Genomic DNA, 15,772 nt, shown 5'->3' on the forward strand with positions numbered 1-15,772 from the left:
ACTCCGCTACCGAGCATGCTATTCAGACATTAGTGGACACCTGTAAGGAAGGGCGCCTACAGAGAGAAGGCTGTGTACATTCTCTAGGTTTCGTTTGAAGGGCAGGTATAGGCTCTGGAATGTGGAGTTGGAGGGACCTGGCTTTGAATCGTGGCTCTCTCAGCTGTTAATCTGATGGTCTTGGACAAATTGATTATCCTCTTAAAATTGACTTCCTCCACATGTAAAATGGGGGCCCTCCAATTTACTAAAAGATTTATGTGGGGATAAAGTGAAATAACGTGTTAGCGTCTGTTGTTTAATAATGTCTTTTGAAAGTGGTAGTAATGCTCTGTTATGACATCCTACCTCCTAGAATGAGGCCCTAAAAACAGACCATCTGGGACAGCCATTCATGCTAGAGTATATATTTATTATTTTGCATTTTGTACATACCTCTAATTTAACTGCTGTTCATGGATTTTATAGTTATATGTCAGTCTCCCCTGCTGGCGTGTGAACCATTTATTAGTTTGCTGGGGCAGCCATAACAAAGGTCTGCCACAGACACGGAGCTTAAAAAACAGAAATTGTTTTTTCACAGTTGCGGGGGCTGCAAGTCAAAGATCAAGGTGTTGGCAGAGTAGGTTTCTCCCGAGCCCTCTCTCCTTGGCCTGTAGGTGACCATCTTCCCCTGTGACATCACATGACCTCTGTTTATGTCTGTGTCCTTATCTCTTTGTATGAGGGACTGCCCCCTCATTTTAACTCGTTTGTCTCATTTGGGGCCCTCTCTCTAAGGACAGTCATGTTTTGAGGTACTGGGGATTTAGGACTTTGACACGTGAATTTTGGGAGACACAGTTCATCACAAAACTACCTTTAAGGACAGGCTTTTAGCGCATGTATTTTCTATCCTCAGCACCCACTAGATATTGCCTAATAGAAGCTGCTTATTACATGGTGAAAAATTGAATGCATAAATTAAACATTATTTTTGTTTTGAATGTCCTGCCTTCTGAAACTGCTAGGGGAAATAGAAGGAAACTGGGTAATCCTAGCAGTCATCAGCCATAGATGGGCTTTGGTTTGTTTATTAACCTCACTGCTATTTCCTTTACGAATGTGTCCATTCTAAAAGGCATATTTTTTTTTATTGTTTTAAACTTTCAAGTTTTTATTCAGTAATACCACAAAGAAGTTCTTCAGTCAATACCCACCCCGGTATGCAGTTCCACATCTCATAAGTGTACAGCACATGAAAAAATGTAATTATTGTCCTAGAAATAAGTGATTTCAGAGGATACACAATTTTTAACGTGTTTTTATTTATTTAGAGGATTCTTTCTCTAGTGAATTATATATCTCTAGTATGTGGTATTGGAGAATGCAATGGCAACCCACTCCAGTACTCTTGCCTGGAAAATCCCATGGGCGGAGGAGCCTAGTAGGCTGCCGTCCGTGGGGTCGCACAGAGCTGGACACGACTGAAGCGACTTAGCAGCAGCAGTATGTGGTATAGATCTGCAGACTGCGTGCCGCTCATCTAAAATACCTGTAATGGTTTAATTCAAGAGAAAATAGCGTTATCGTACACAACTGATTGACTTCACTTTCACTTTTCACTTTCATGCATTGGAGAAGGAAATGGCAACCCACTCCAGTGTTCTTGCCTGGAGAATCCCACGGACAGGGGAGCCTGGTGGGCTGCCGTCCATGGGGTCGCACAGAGTCGGACACGACTGAAGTGACTTAGCAGCAGCAGTATGTGGTATAGATCTGCAGACTGTGCGCCACTCATCTAGAATACCTGCAATGGTTTAATTCAAGAGAAAATAGCGTTATCGTACTCTCTGATATGAATTAGTTTTCAGGTATGATGGCAGCATAGAAAAATACCTTAGAATTTAGTAACTGAAGCTGAAAGTACGAAGTGTTTTTATGAATTTCATTAGGACGATTTTTCCTACTTATTTTTTTCTTTTCCGAGGTGGGCTTTGGACACCTTGAGAGAGAACTGTCATCGTTGAAAGACAGAAAAGAGAAACAAAACCTTAATTTGCGTTTCCTTTATGTCCTAAACTATGTGAGCACTGCCATTTGGGTTTTTTTCTTTCAAGTTGAGAAGAGTACTTCTATTGTTGCTTTTTAAAGACCTATTTGGAAACTAGCATTTCTGGTCTATAAATTGAAGAGACTGGAATATTCTTACTGTCAGGGGTGGGCGGATAGGGGAGGGGGTGTGCAGCCAACCAGCTGAACAGGACAGCATCCTGAAATAATTTTAGTCGTTTTCAAGCTGAATGGCAGCGCCAGACTTCCCAGCTGGTAATTTAGTGAGAGGCCAGGCATGGGTTGGGATTATGGGCATTGAGTTAGGAAAGTGTATGATCAACTGTTATGTATTGGTACAAAGGTTGAGATTTAAAGGTGAGAGAAAAATGGGAAATTTCTAGGTCATCTCTTCTATAGTCCTTCCATTACAGAGGAAAATACAGCAGATTTATGTTTATATGCTTTTTGAAGTTGCATAAAGGTGATGTAATAGTTTTTATACCTTGCCCTGGTATATGTTGGAAGAAATTTTTTTTTTGGCAGTAGGATTATCAGTCCAAGTTTTTTTTACAGCGATCCCCAGCAAGACATCTGGTATCATGGTGTCAAATTCCTTCATGAAAAGTCAATATGTTTGTGCACTAGAAATCCTAAAATTAGATATGCCACTTTTTCGTTTGGGTTTTGTCTCACTGATTTTGAGGGCAGGTTGGCGGGAGTTGCGGCCCCGGATGGAGAAGGAAATGGCAACCCACTCCAGTGTTCTTGCCTGGAGAATCCCAAGGATGGGGGAGCCTGGTGGGCTTCCATCTATGGGGTCACACAGAGTCGGACACGACTGAAGTGACTTAGCAGTAGCAGTAGCAGGGAGTGTGGGGAGGTGCCTGGCAGATGAGGAAAAGTAGGGGCAGTTCTGAAACACCAGTGGGTACCCCCCCGGCAAGGCAGGCAAACTCCAGCATTAGCTGGGGTTGGCCTGGCCCAGGTCGAGTCATTAGCATCTTTCTAGAAGGTCGGTATGGGCTTCCCTGGTTACTCAAGAATCTGCCTGCAATGCAGGAGACCCAGGTTCAGTCCCTGACTTGGGATGATCCCCTGGAGAAGGAAATGGCAACTCACTCCAGTATTCTTGCCTGGAAAATCCCATGGACCGAGGAGCCTGGCGGGCTGCAGTGCATGGGGTCCTGAAGAGTCGGTCACAGAGAACTTGGCGCCTCTGCTGCTTGCCCACTTCTGCTGAGCTCTCCCCTTCTCCTCGAGTGAAGCCTTTCATACATGGCTGACGGCCGTGGGCCTGTTCAGAGCTGCTGTGACTGAAGACCACGAACCTGCCTGCCTCGTTGTCTCTTTGCTTCTTGCCTTTGACTTAACTTTAAACTCGATCGTTGGCTGAATATAATAAAACCGAGTTTTTGTGGTGTTTTACCTATTTCAGCGTTGTTACATAGGGATATCATTTGTATGCTTCTCATAGAACAGAGGACATATTCAGCTGTCTGAATTTAGTTCTTACTATTTTTAAGATCCTCCCTTTTCCCTTAAAAAAAGAAAACCCTGCTTAAACTCAAAATGCTATGGACTACCGAAAATGCTTAGTTGAGTGAACAGCCCTGTCGGCTCTGGGTGTTATGCATATTTTGCTAATTGGCTTTGCTGGGAGGTAACACATACTTGCAGTGTAGGGGGTGACAGTCATTTGACTCGTCAGTTAATCTCTCACTGTGTCATATGCTTTTTCCTGAAGAGGCTTCTGGGTGTTAGTGAACCATTCTGACAAATCCAAGCCCACATGATTGAGGTTTGGAAGGGTTGAGTGTTGGGCGAAACATTATTTGGAAAGTCTCCCGTTAGAGAGTCAATCTCCAGTACTCTGTAAAGATTCTCCCCTTTTTGAATCCTTAAAATCTGCAGTGAGGATTGTAAAGCAGGTTTAACAGAAATGTTAGCGGAGTAGGTATCTTGGAAACGTGTAATTTCACATTTCAGTTTTTATTTGCCCGACTTTATACTTCTTAGCATCCACCCCATTCTCACTTTCAGTATGTTCCTGGTTGCTCTGTCAGAAGCTTCCGAGTTGAGCAGAGTAGAATCTTAGGGCTTCCTCCTGGAGATTTGTGGAATTCATTCAGCTTAGTATTCTTGGCTAGTGAGGACCAAACCGAGTGAATTATTACTTGAGCACCAATAAAACGTTGCAGGTTTTTGCTCATTTTTAAGATAGGGTATAATTTTTAAATCTAGCAAAACGCTTGGCCAAAATGTTTGTTTTTAAAATTGTTAATAGGACCTCATATTGTAGCAGTGTTTAGTTGAGCCCTGCTCCACCCATGTCTGTATTTAACGAATGCCTTCTCTGTGTGTTTTCCCTTCTGTCTGGAGTACTTCAGTTGGGCTGTTACTGTAATGCAACCCAGTAAGAGCGTTTTCCCCTTCTGACTCGATGTACTTGGGGAGACCGTGTTTTTCACTAAGATAAAAGCAAATTTCTGAACTTCTTAGTGCTGTATTACTCTTAGAATACCAATTGTGGTTTCAGGATTGAAATTTACATTCCAATGAAAAGACTTGGGATGAATTAACATGGAAGTACAGATTTTGCAACGGGATAAATCATCGTTCATGAATTTCGGGAGGGAGAGTAAGGACTCCGTCTTTCTTGAGAGAACCCAGCTACAGTGTCATTCCGGGGGAGCGTTACTGCACCGTTCCTAGGTCTGAAGAATGGCTTAGAGGACGAAGGAGCAACCAGTTAGCGTGGTGGAAACAGAGGGGAATTCCAGTCCAGGCTCACCTTATTGTTGGCTTCAGCTAGGAGGAAGAATACCTCTGGGGATTCGGTCTGGTTTGGCAGAGCTCTTGAGTGTTTTCATTATGATTTTAATTATTTGCTCAAGTTTAAAAAAGACCTTTTCCCAACTTAAAAGTAGGATATTCTGCACACAGCCAGGGAACCATGATTTTTCCTACAGCCACTTCTCTCAGGACAGAAAGTAGCTTGCAGAGGAGGAAGGTTATTAATGGGCTCAAGCATGAGGACTGAAAAGCCTGTAAGAGTAGCTGAGGGCTGGGCGGTTCCTCGAAGTGTGATCTCCTGGGGTGGGACCAGTTCCCCCGCTTGGAGCTGGGTCTAGAATTCCTGGCAGCAGGAACTGAACTAGGGACTGGTGGGAGGCCCCAAGGGAGTGAAGAAATGTGCTGGTGAAAGGGCTTTTGTGTCGCCATCACCTCCCTTGAGTGGCCACAGCTGCTTTCTGTCCTGTTGTTTCTTTTTGTTCTCCTCTTCGGAAAGTTGAGGAGAAAGGAAACTGGTTTCCTAGCCCCAGTGAGACCGAAAATGGGGCTTTGGCAGAAACCACATTATGATCGTGTATGTGCCGTTGCTCTGGTTGGGAGTAAAGAATCTGTGACTCTTGAGTCAGAGGATGGGGCGGGCATGGTAGTCATTTCTGCTGGGGCAGGGATCCTCCGGTGAGCCAGGAGGGTTTTCAGGTGAAAACAGGATCTCATTAGAAATCCAAAGGGAACTCTGTTTTTAGTGTTTTTTTTTTTTCACTTTTTAAAAAAATTAATTTATTTTTAATTGAAGGATAATTGCTGTACAGTATTGTGTGGGTTTCCGCCGTACATCAGCCTGAATCAGCCATACTTACACATATGTGCCCTCCCTCTTGAACATCCCTCCCACCTCCCTCCCCATCCCACCCCTCTAGGTTGTGAAGAGCCCCGGGTTGAGTTCCCTGAGTCATACAGCAAGTTCCCATTGGCTTTGTATTTTACATATGGTAATGTGTGCTTCAGCTTTCCTTTAGTTTTTTGTATATTTAACAGGTTGATGCTTTAGGTGCCCAGGGTGGTTGCTGGAGGAGGAGGCGGGATGTAACACCCTGTGCCCTGTGGTTCCGGGTGGTCTCGTGTTGAGCAGCACATGGTGGAAGTGTGCAGGGCATTGATTCAGTTCTGCGTGGTGAGTGAGAGCCAGAGCCTGGAGGGGACAGGTGCTCTCCGGCCTCAAGCCTTTGGTGATAATGACAATGGTGACAGTGGACATTGTAATAATGAACCACAGATACTTACTGAGTGTCACAGCCAGCGCTGTTCTAAGCCCTCTGTGTGTGTTACCTTGTTTAATCCTCACAGCTGCAACTCACAGTTGACTCACAACTGTGACTTCCCTGGTGGCTCGGCCGGTAAAAGCGTCTGCCTGCAATGCAGTAGACCCAGGTTCAATCCCTGGGTCAGGAAGATCCCCTGGAGAAGGAAATGGCAACCCACTCCAGTATTCTTGCCTGGAGAATCCCATGGACAGAGGAGCCTGGCTGGCTACAGTCCATGGGACTACAAAGAGTTGGACACGACTTCACTTTCACTTTCACAACTACCAGTTAGTTAACTCTTATCCCTATGTTACCTGTGACGAAACATTCAGAAGTTAAACAGCTTGCCTAAAGCCACTTCGGACTTCCCAGGTGACTCATTAGTAAAGTGTGTGCCTGTGATCCAGGAGACACAGGTTCAATCCCTGGGTCAGGAAGATCCCCTGGAGAAGGAAATGGCAATCCACTCCAGTATTCTGGCCTGGAGAATCCCATGGACGGAGGAGCCTAGTGATCTACAGTCCACGGGGTCACAGAGTTGGACGCGACTGAACATGCAAAACCACTTGAGTGCTAAGTGGCAGAACTAGGGAGTGTGTGCCCAGGAATTCTGCACTGAACTGCCGTCACTCAAAAGTGGTCTTGCCACGCTGTTTGTGGTCAGTTGTGTCCAACTCTTTGCAACCCCCATGGACTGTAGCCCACTAGCCTCCTCTGTCCATGGCATTCCCTGGAGGGAGCCCATATAAAAACCACAGGTTGAGTAGGATTCTGGGCTGAATGGAGGTGGGCTGGGCTGTTTGCTTCAGTCCTAAATTTGAGGCTTGGTCTTAGAAGGAGTATTGACTCAGAGACTCTCCTTCCTTCATTTTTATTCTCAGAATGATGTGCAGCTCTTTGGCACATTTAGTAAAACAGAGTTTTAGCGTTACGAAGTGGTGGCATTTAAACTCTTTAACATTATTGCACTGAAGTGATTGGTATCGGGTGACTCGTGCTGAATGTAGACGGTAGTGAGCTTTGCTGTCTAGTGGCAGCGGGCAGGTTTCTCATCTGTGTTTGCAGTTGTGACACTATGACCTTCCCATGAATAAAAATGCCACCTGCCTGCCTGCCTGAACTGTATCGGACATTAATCGAAGCCTCTTCTCATGGAAACATTGTTTAGGTTGGCTGTTAGAGTCCTGGCTAACCTTTAAAACCAGTTTCACCCACACAGCAGCTGGAGCTGGCTTAACCCACTCTTCCTCTTTGAATGGAGTTCCCTGTGCCATTGTCCTGCCTTGACCTCCTTGGTGCCCTGATGAACCTGTTCTCCTCCCCAGCCCTCCTGGCAGAGGAACCACCTTTATGTTCTGAACGTGTTGAAGACCTGAGTGTTCATACTTGGAGTGGCCTGTGTGTGTAAAGATTTAATACCACATTCACATCCAGGCTGTTCTTTCCCTGTTGCCCGCCTTGCCCAATTATGAAAATTGAGTAGATCTTGACACTCAGTTGTTTGCTCATGTTGGATTTTTTTTCTTAACCATTTGGTCGCTGTTGTTTTGACTTTGTGGATTATTTTCATTTGCAAGCCTGGGTTTGTCAAGGTTTGAATTATCTGTTTGTATTTTGTATGCTCCTTTGCTTCGCAGCTGCCTTCCTAGCATTTAGTTTTTTTAAAAACGAAACGTATTGGTGTACATAGTGTATGCTCACTGTCCAGGACACAATGCCACGAAGCCCAGCCTTTCATGTCTTTGTTCCTGAGAATAAATGGGCTTGGAAAGATTGTTATTCAAGGGCACATGCGGAACTTGTTGAGTTGGCAGTTATCCAGTTTAACAGCAGTGATAAAAGTGGAGGAAACTATTCACATATATACTTCAAGGGCCAGTCTTATCAATTAACTTGCCTTGGGAATTGAAGTATGCCCCTTCGGAATGTCTGCTATCGTATTTAATCTGTTTCATTGCTAGGCCTCCATGTAACTCAGTAAACTGATCTGTTGAAAAAGATTCTTTACCAGTGTCTATTTATTTTATACTGGAGAAAGTCTACCAAATGTGGTCTTTTTAATTTTAGCCTAGTTGATTTTTGCTTTTCTTTATGTTTTTTTTAATAAAGTTACCCAGCTATTTCTGTGATTTCTTAAGACTTCTTTCTAATTTGAGCCAGTTTAGCCATACTGTACTCTTATTTTGTTCATCTTTATCACCATTGACATGTAATTGTAGTTCATATTCATTGAGTGCTTTACCTGGTGGCCCAGATGGTAAAGAATCTGCCTGCAGTTCAGGAGACCTGGGTTCGATCTGTGGGTCTGGAAGATCTGAAGAGGGGCATGGCAACCCACTCCAGTATTCTTGCTTGGAGAATCCCATGGACAGAGGAGCCTGGCGGGTTCCAGGCCGTGTGATCGCAGAGAGTCCAACATGACTGAGCTTAGAACTAACTTAACCCCACTGTGTACTAGCCCTGTTTTAAGCTCTTTATTGTCTCAGTTCAGTTCAGTCCCTCAGTCATGTCCGACTCTTTGTGACCCCATGAACTGCAGCACTCCAGGCCTCCCTGTCCATCACCAACTCCCAGAGTCTACCCGAACTCATGTCCATCGAGTTGGTGATGCCATCCAACCATCTCATCCTCTGTCATCCCCTTCTCTTGCTCTCAATCTTTCCCAGCATCAGGGTCTTTTCAAATGAATCGGCTCTTCGCATCAGGTGGCTAAAGGATTGGAGTTTCAGCTTCAACATCAGTCCTTCCAATGAGTACTCAGGACTGATCTCCTTTTGGATGGACTGGTTTGATCTCTTTGCAGTCCAAGGGACTCTCAAGAGTCTTCTCCAACTTCACAGTTCAAAAGCATCAGTTCTTCGGCGATCAGCTTTCTTGACAGTCCAACTGTCACATCCATACATGACCACTGGAAAAACCATAGCCTTGACTAGACGGACCTTTGTTGGCAAAGTAATATCTCTGCTTTTTAATATGCTGTCTAGGTTGTTCATAACGTTCCTTCCAAGGGGTAAGCATCTTTTAATTTCATGGCTGTAGTCATCATCTGCAGCCACTGTTTGCGCATCTTTTTGCCATGAAGTGATGGGGCCGGATGCTATGATCTTAGTTTTCTGAATGTTGAGTTTTAAGCCAACTTCTTCACTCTCTTTCACTTTCATCAAGGGGCTCTTTAGTTCTTCACTTTCTGCCATAAGGGTGGTGTCATCTGCATATCTGAGGTTATTGATATTTCTCCCAGCAGTCTTGATTCTAGCTTGTGCTTCATCCAGCCCAGCGTTTCTTACGATGTACTCTGCGTATAAGTTAGATAAGCAGGGTGACAATATACAGCCTTGACATACTCCTTATTGTCTCATTAGATCATCATCATAATTCATGAGTAGAAATAGATGGGAATGTACTCTGTTCATCGAATTTTGAAGTATTTATACACACGTATTTTTTAAACTAAGTAGTGTCATAGGGGGTAGGAGGAGACGGGGATGGCAGAGAATGAGATGGCTGGATGGCATCACCGACTCGATGAAAATGAGTTTGAGTGAACTCTGGGAGCTGGTGATGGACAGGGAGGCCTGGCGTACTGTGATTAATGGGGTCACAGAGAGTCGGACACGACTAAGCGACTGAACTGAACTGAGTGTCTGACACAGGGCTTCCCAGGTGACTCTGTGGTAAAGAATCCACCTGCCAATGCAGGAGACGCGGGGCCGATCCCTGGGTCAGGAAGATCCCCTGGAGAACGAAGTGGCAACCCACTCCTATATTCTTGCCTGGGAAATCCCGTGAACAGAGAGGAGCCTGACGGGCTATATAGTCCGTGGGTTTAAAGAGTCAGAAAAGGTGTGATACATTGAGGGTATTCTGGGTAATACAGAGATGGTCCTTGACCAGGGGCTTCCATCCTTCGTGGAATTCCTCCTGAAAACCTTTCCAGTCCCTATTACATGAAGTCCAGGCTCTCCAGCGTGGCCAGTGATGCCCTAGTGAACTCTCCTCTCTCCTCCTGAGTCATTTGCCCGTGCTCCCTCATCAGTACCCGTCGCTTCCCCGCGTCCACTCACCTCTCTGCGCCCCGCCGCTTCCTGTCTCCCTGCCTTCAGGAGATTGCTGACTGATCTCCTGATCGGCTCTTATTTTCCGACTCTGCTTAATAAATCTTTCTTGACAAGCTTTCTCCTTCATATAGAGCTGATTCTTGTCTTGTATGTGGCTTTTTTTTTTTTTCCACATTATTGTGAGTTTCACTCTAGTGTAATTGTTTATTTACAGTCCTTTTCTTCTCAGTTGTCAGCTCCTTGTGAGGGTGGATGCTAAACCTTTTATACTGGGTTCATGTCATAGGCTCTCAGGAAATATTTCTTAGGTTGGCCTAATAAGCCAATGCTGCCTCTCCTGAGAAGCGTTTCCTGAGACCAGGTCATTAGTCTGATTGTCTTTATACCCCTTTCTGTACGTATCTGACTCAGGGTTTTTTGTTTTCTGCTCTTTTTTTGTGTGTGTCCCAGAACTCAAGGACAGAGCACGGTCTTACTCATTTTTCTGCTGCTTTTAATCACAGAGGCTGACGGAGCGCGCATAGCCTTTGTTCTGCAAACAGACTGATTGTACCAGATAATAATGGTGTTCGTGAAAATGGTATATGTAAGACATTTCTTCTCCTACCCTCCTGGATACGTGAGCCCAGATCTTCAAAACAGGCTTGTTTTCAGAACCACAAAAACTTTTCATAACCTGTTGAAAGCTGTGTATTATTCTCTATTCAGAGATTCAGCAGTTTTCTTACCGAACCAGGGGCTCATGAATGGCTAATTGTATTCAAGACCCTCAGTGTCCTTGGACCCTGGGTCTAAGTCCCTCTGTCCTAGAGGTTCCAGGGTGGCCAGTCCTCAGAAGTTCTCAGGAGGGAGGACCAGTGGGGAGGAGCAGTGATAACAATGGGGACAGTGGAGAACACAGCGTTTGTATAATGCTCCCTAGCCCGCAGGTGTCTCTGCATACAGTATGTGGCCTTTAGTCTGACATGTGCTTCTGCAGTGGGTTTTATTTCTGCTTTATAAATGAAGGAGGTAAACCTTTACAATGGACAAATAGAAATCACTCTTTTGTATGTTTGTGCATGTGCGTAAAATGATTCAAGAGAATCTGTTATCCAAGTCTGTTTCCAAGTGAAGTAATAACCTGCAGTTTGTTGCAAACCTGTTATCTTCAGATATTCCTGTCTCCCCATTAAGGTTGAGTAGACAAACGATTGTAGTAAAATGATAAGCAGTATGTCCATCTTTAAATAAGCAACCCTCTGGACCAGGATTTGATATTTAGTATTGCCAGCTTATTCTTGCCTGGAAAATTCCATGGACAGAGGAGCCTGGCAGGCCGCAGCCAGTGGGGTCTCAAAGAGTTGGACACGACTGAGCACACACACACGCATGCAGATGTGCACACACACACGTATATACACAACAGCCAGCCTACTGTGGAAATCCTCCATAGCTCAAATTACTAGTATGCCTTTATTTATCAAAGTAAAACAGGGTGAGAAAATGTGGACTTCTAATAATTGAACTTAACTTTCTTGGCAGACTGGATTTTTATTTAAACGACCTTAAAAATCGGAGCATTGGGGATTTAATAAACTAGTTTTGTAAGTAGTCTTTTATTAAAAAAAAGTTTGGTGAATAATGCCTATTTTTAAGCCTACTGTTTGTTGTAAAGGAGCATTGAATAATTTTACAGTGAAAGATGAAATAAATGTTTGTGTGGGAACATTTTCTGATCCATGTATGGGGATTCTCCAGACAAGAATACTGGAGTGAGTTGCCATGCCCTTGTCCAAGTGAATCTTCCCAACCCAGAGATCAAACCCAGGTCTCCCACATAGCAGGCAGATTCTTTACTGTCTGAGCCACCAGGGAAGCCCTGTGATTTACAGGTATTGATATTCCTATCACTTCCAGTAAATATGTTTTGTCAGTTTTTGTTAACAGTGATTTTGGAATCAAGTAATATGTTTTCTTTATCATAAATTAAAAGCATTTTGTTAGTTGAAAACAGCTTTTTGGAAAGCTGTTTTGGAAAACTTTGAATTAACTTTTAAAGTGTTTTAAAGCAGTTCAACCATAAATTCTTGGTTAAAAGATTCTCTGAGATCCATTTACTTTTAGCTTTTTTTTTTTTAAACCTTGGTCACACCTTGCAAGACTAGTTCCTTGACCAGGGCAGTGAAAGCACCGAATCCTAACCACTAGACCACCAGGGAACTCCCTGCTTTTGGCTTTTTATGAACAGTTTTACTTGCCTGTTTAGACTTAAAACTACGTGACATCAAGCTATCTCAAACATCTTCGTTTATCTCGTCACAGTGCTCGGCACCCAGTTAGTCATCAGTAAATACTTGTTCGGTGATGGTCATCTTTTGATAAAGCCAGTAAATGTTTGTTCCATGATGTAGTTCTTCTTTGATTTGTTCCTCAGCTGAAGGTGTTTACGTTTTTAAATGAAAAAAAAAAAAGATGAGTTTGCCAAGTAAAAAACAAGTTAGTTCACTGTTTGAGACATCTGAATGGAAATCCATTACTTTTAAAGGATAGAACTAAAACAGTTTAAGGATTCTTTCCTAAGAGAGTGATGACTTCATGTAGAAGATGAAAACTGATTAGAAAAGAATGAACATGAATAGTATCCCTGTTTGGTTTTAATTAGCTGAATGTTGTTGATTTTAGAAAGAAAAGCTATCGCATCTATAGAATATAAGGTTTAAAGCCCCTGAGTTTTCAAATAATGTGTTTTACATAAAGTATATATTAGAACTATTCTAGCATGTTTTTAAGAAAATCTGCTTTTGTCATTTCACTTACCACGATAGTAGCTAATGAGGGCAGGGACTTTGTGTTGTTCTTGCTGTTATTACTGGTGCCTGGAAGCGTGCCTGGCACGTAGTAGGCACACAGCGACATCTGGTGTATGAGAACAATTTGAACTCGAAATAGATTATTACCAAATAATAAAAGGAGACACATATGCTAAGTAACTATGATTGGGAAGGACCTTTTAAATTTGTTCTACCTGGAATATTGACAGAAAATTCTAATTGGGATAGAAAGATATCATATGTGCTGTAGTTAAAACTGATCTTCCACTTAAAATACTGCTTTTTCCATATCTCTGAAATAATTTAAAGCAAAAGAATTAGATTTACAGCCACAGCAAAATTGCAGTAGTGGTGCCGATTCCTTTTGTTATATTTTACCTTCTCCAGAAGCAACTTCATTTGTCCGATTGAGTTTCCAACACCAAGAATTAGAAATCCTCGCTTTTGTGGCTTCCTAGGTGAGGACACCTGCCTTAGGGATTGTGTTTTCTTGGGTTGTAGCATAACCTGTGTAATTCTCTGGGTTGAAAAATATTTCTTGTTTTAAGTACTGAGAGATGAATATCCATTTCTATTGTCTGTTATTTGGCAAAAATTTGAACACTTGAAAGACTTTTAGATTGATAGAGCCTTTTTTTTTATTTGCGAGTATCATTATTGATGAATTTCCTAAAGCTTGAAAGAAGTAATTACTTCTAGAGTGTTTTTGAAACTGTCAGCTTTCTGCAGTAGATTGAACACATATACAGTGTACTCTTAAAAAGCCATTTGCTGTCTGTTGTAAATCTCTTGGTTATTTCTGTTAAAGGGATGCTGTTTACTTATAGCAAAACCTTTTTTTGAAAGCATAGTAAAATTAAGGAGAAATTCAATGCCCTGACTGTAAAGAGAGTAATATATGCAAAAACCAAAAAATATTCTCATTTAAGTGACTGCATCTAGGTGAAAAAAGTTTGTTAACTAACATTTGCTCTTTGTCTGCTTTTCTTGCTTATTTAGGCATCTGATTCCAAACCTTTCATCTCTATGAATAGATGGTTAGCAGTGTCCAATTCAGTTAACATTTTTCCCCCCTAACATATAAGTCGGAGAAGGCAATGGCACCCCACTCCAGTACTCTTGCCTGGAAAATCCCATGGATGGAGGAGCCTGGTAGGCTGCAATCAATGGGGTCGCTAAGAGTCAGACACGACTGAGTGACTTCACTTTCACTTTTCACTTTCATGCATTGGAGAAGGAAATGGCAACCCACTCCAGTGTTCTTGCCTGGAGAATCCCAGGGACGGGGGAGCCTGGTGGGCTTTCATCTATGGGGTCACACAGAGTCGGACACGACTGAAGCGACTTAGCAGCAGGAGCAGCAACATATAAGTAACTCCTTAGGATGATTCAAGGAAGAGCAAGAAACCTTCATGGAAGTTCTCTGTTTTCGGGCAGAGATCTGTTCAGAGGAGGCACATTTGGTGCTTGAGAACAGTTGAGAGTTACAAGAAAAGGAGAGATGATATCTGGGTTAAGTTTAATGAGGAAGATTAGAAGATTTAGTGGAGTAAATGCAGACAAATTCAAAGCTGATTTGAAACTTTCATCATCATTGGGCTGATCTGAAATACTGTGAGGGGAATCACGGAGAATTATGTACCTTTTGGGGGCGGGAGGAGAAGGGGACGACCGAGAATGAGATGGCTGGATGGCATCACCGACTCTGTGGACATGAGTTTGAGTGAACTCTGGGAGTTGGTGATGGACATGGAGGCCTGGCGTGCTGTGATTCATGGGGTAGCGGAGAGTTGGACACGACTGAGCAACTGAACTGAACTGAACTGAGCTGATTGGGAAGTAAACCACCTTAAACTTAATGGCTTCATAACACCACAGTTTATTTAGGTTACATTTCGGTAGGTTGGCAGTTGGGGCTGGATTCATCTGGGTGTTTCCTTCGCTAATTTCAGCTGAGCTTTCATGAGTTGGGTCATTTGCTGTCAGCATGGTGGCTCAGCTTCTGGGAGTTGGCTAAATGGTGGTTGGGGGCCAGGGCTATAGGCCCTGTGTCTGTCATCACCCAGCAGACTAGCTTGAATTTGTTCTCATAATAGTCTCAGGGTTCCAAGAGCTTGAGAATGGAAGCAGCAAGACTTTTTGAGGCCTGTGCTCAGAACTCATCTGTCACTACTTCTCCTACATTCTATTGACTGAGCAAGGTGACTCAATGGGTAGGAAGATAGACTCCACCTCTCGATGGGAGGAGTTGTGAAGTATTATTCATTTTTCAGTCCATTGCAGTCACTGTACCTGACTTTTTCCCCTTTTGGAAACTCCTTTTGCATATTAAAGGTAATAAGAATTTAAAGGCATTTGAAAATTGTGAAAATATCTATCTGTAGTGCCTTGAAAATTTTCTCCCTTACACATTCATGTATACATAAGGTTTTTAATGCTGTTAAAATATTTCATAGTTTTAAAATGCTTCAAACTGTTTAAAAGAACATTTTCATGAAAGCTGAAACTTGAACAAAGATACCAAGAGTCTGAAGACATCAGACCTGTAGTCTTTATTCCCAATTGTTATCACAAAGATTTCTGAAGTTGCTTGCCCCCAGGGGAATTTGAGGATTCCAGTTTTTGAATAGCATTTTAATGCCAAAGGCAGAGATACTGAGTAAAGTAAAGGCAACCAGGAGTCTTCACTATAGCTTTTGGCTTCTGGATGTTGTTTTGTATGCCATTTATCTTGTTGATTAATTTGTCACAAATTATTGCGTCCATTTATTAC

General features: G+C 43.0%; 1 protein-coding gene across 6 annotated transcripts in view; it reads left to right on the forward strand.

Moving 5' to 3' along the window:
* The window catches only part of FAT1 (FAT atypical cadherin 1), a 126,951-nt gene that overhangs the window by 19,213 nt on the left and 91,966 nt on the right, over positions 1-15,772 (forward strand). The gene's annotated exons all lie outside the window — the stretch shown is intronic.

Source organism: Moschus berezovskii, chromosome 26 (assembly GCF_049115385.1).
Source record: "Moschus berezovskii isolate FMDL1 chromosome 26, NW_MosBer_1.0, whole genome shotgun sequence".
Classification (NCBI taxonomy): domain Eukaryota; kingdom Metazoa; phylum Chordata; class Mammalia; order Artiodactyla; family Moschidae; genus Moschus; species Moschus berezovskii.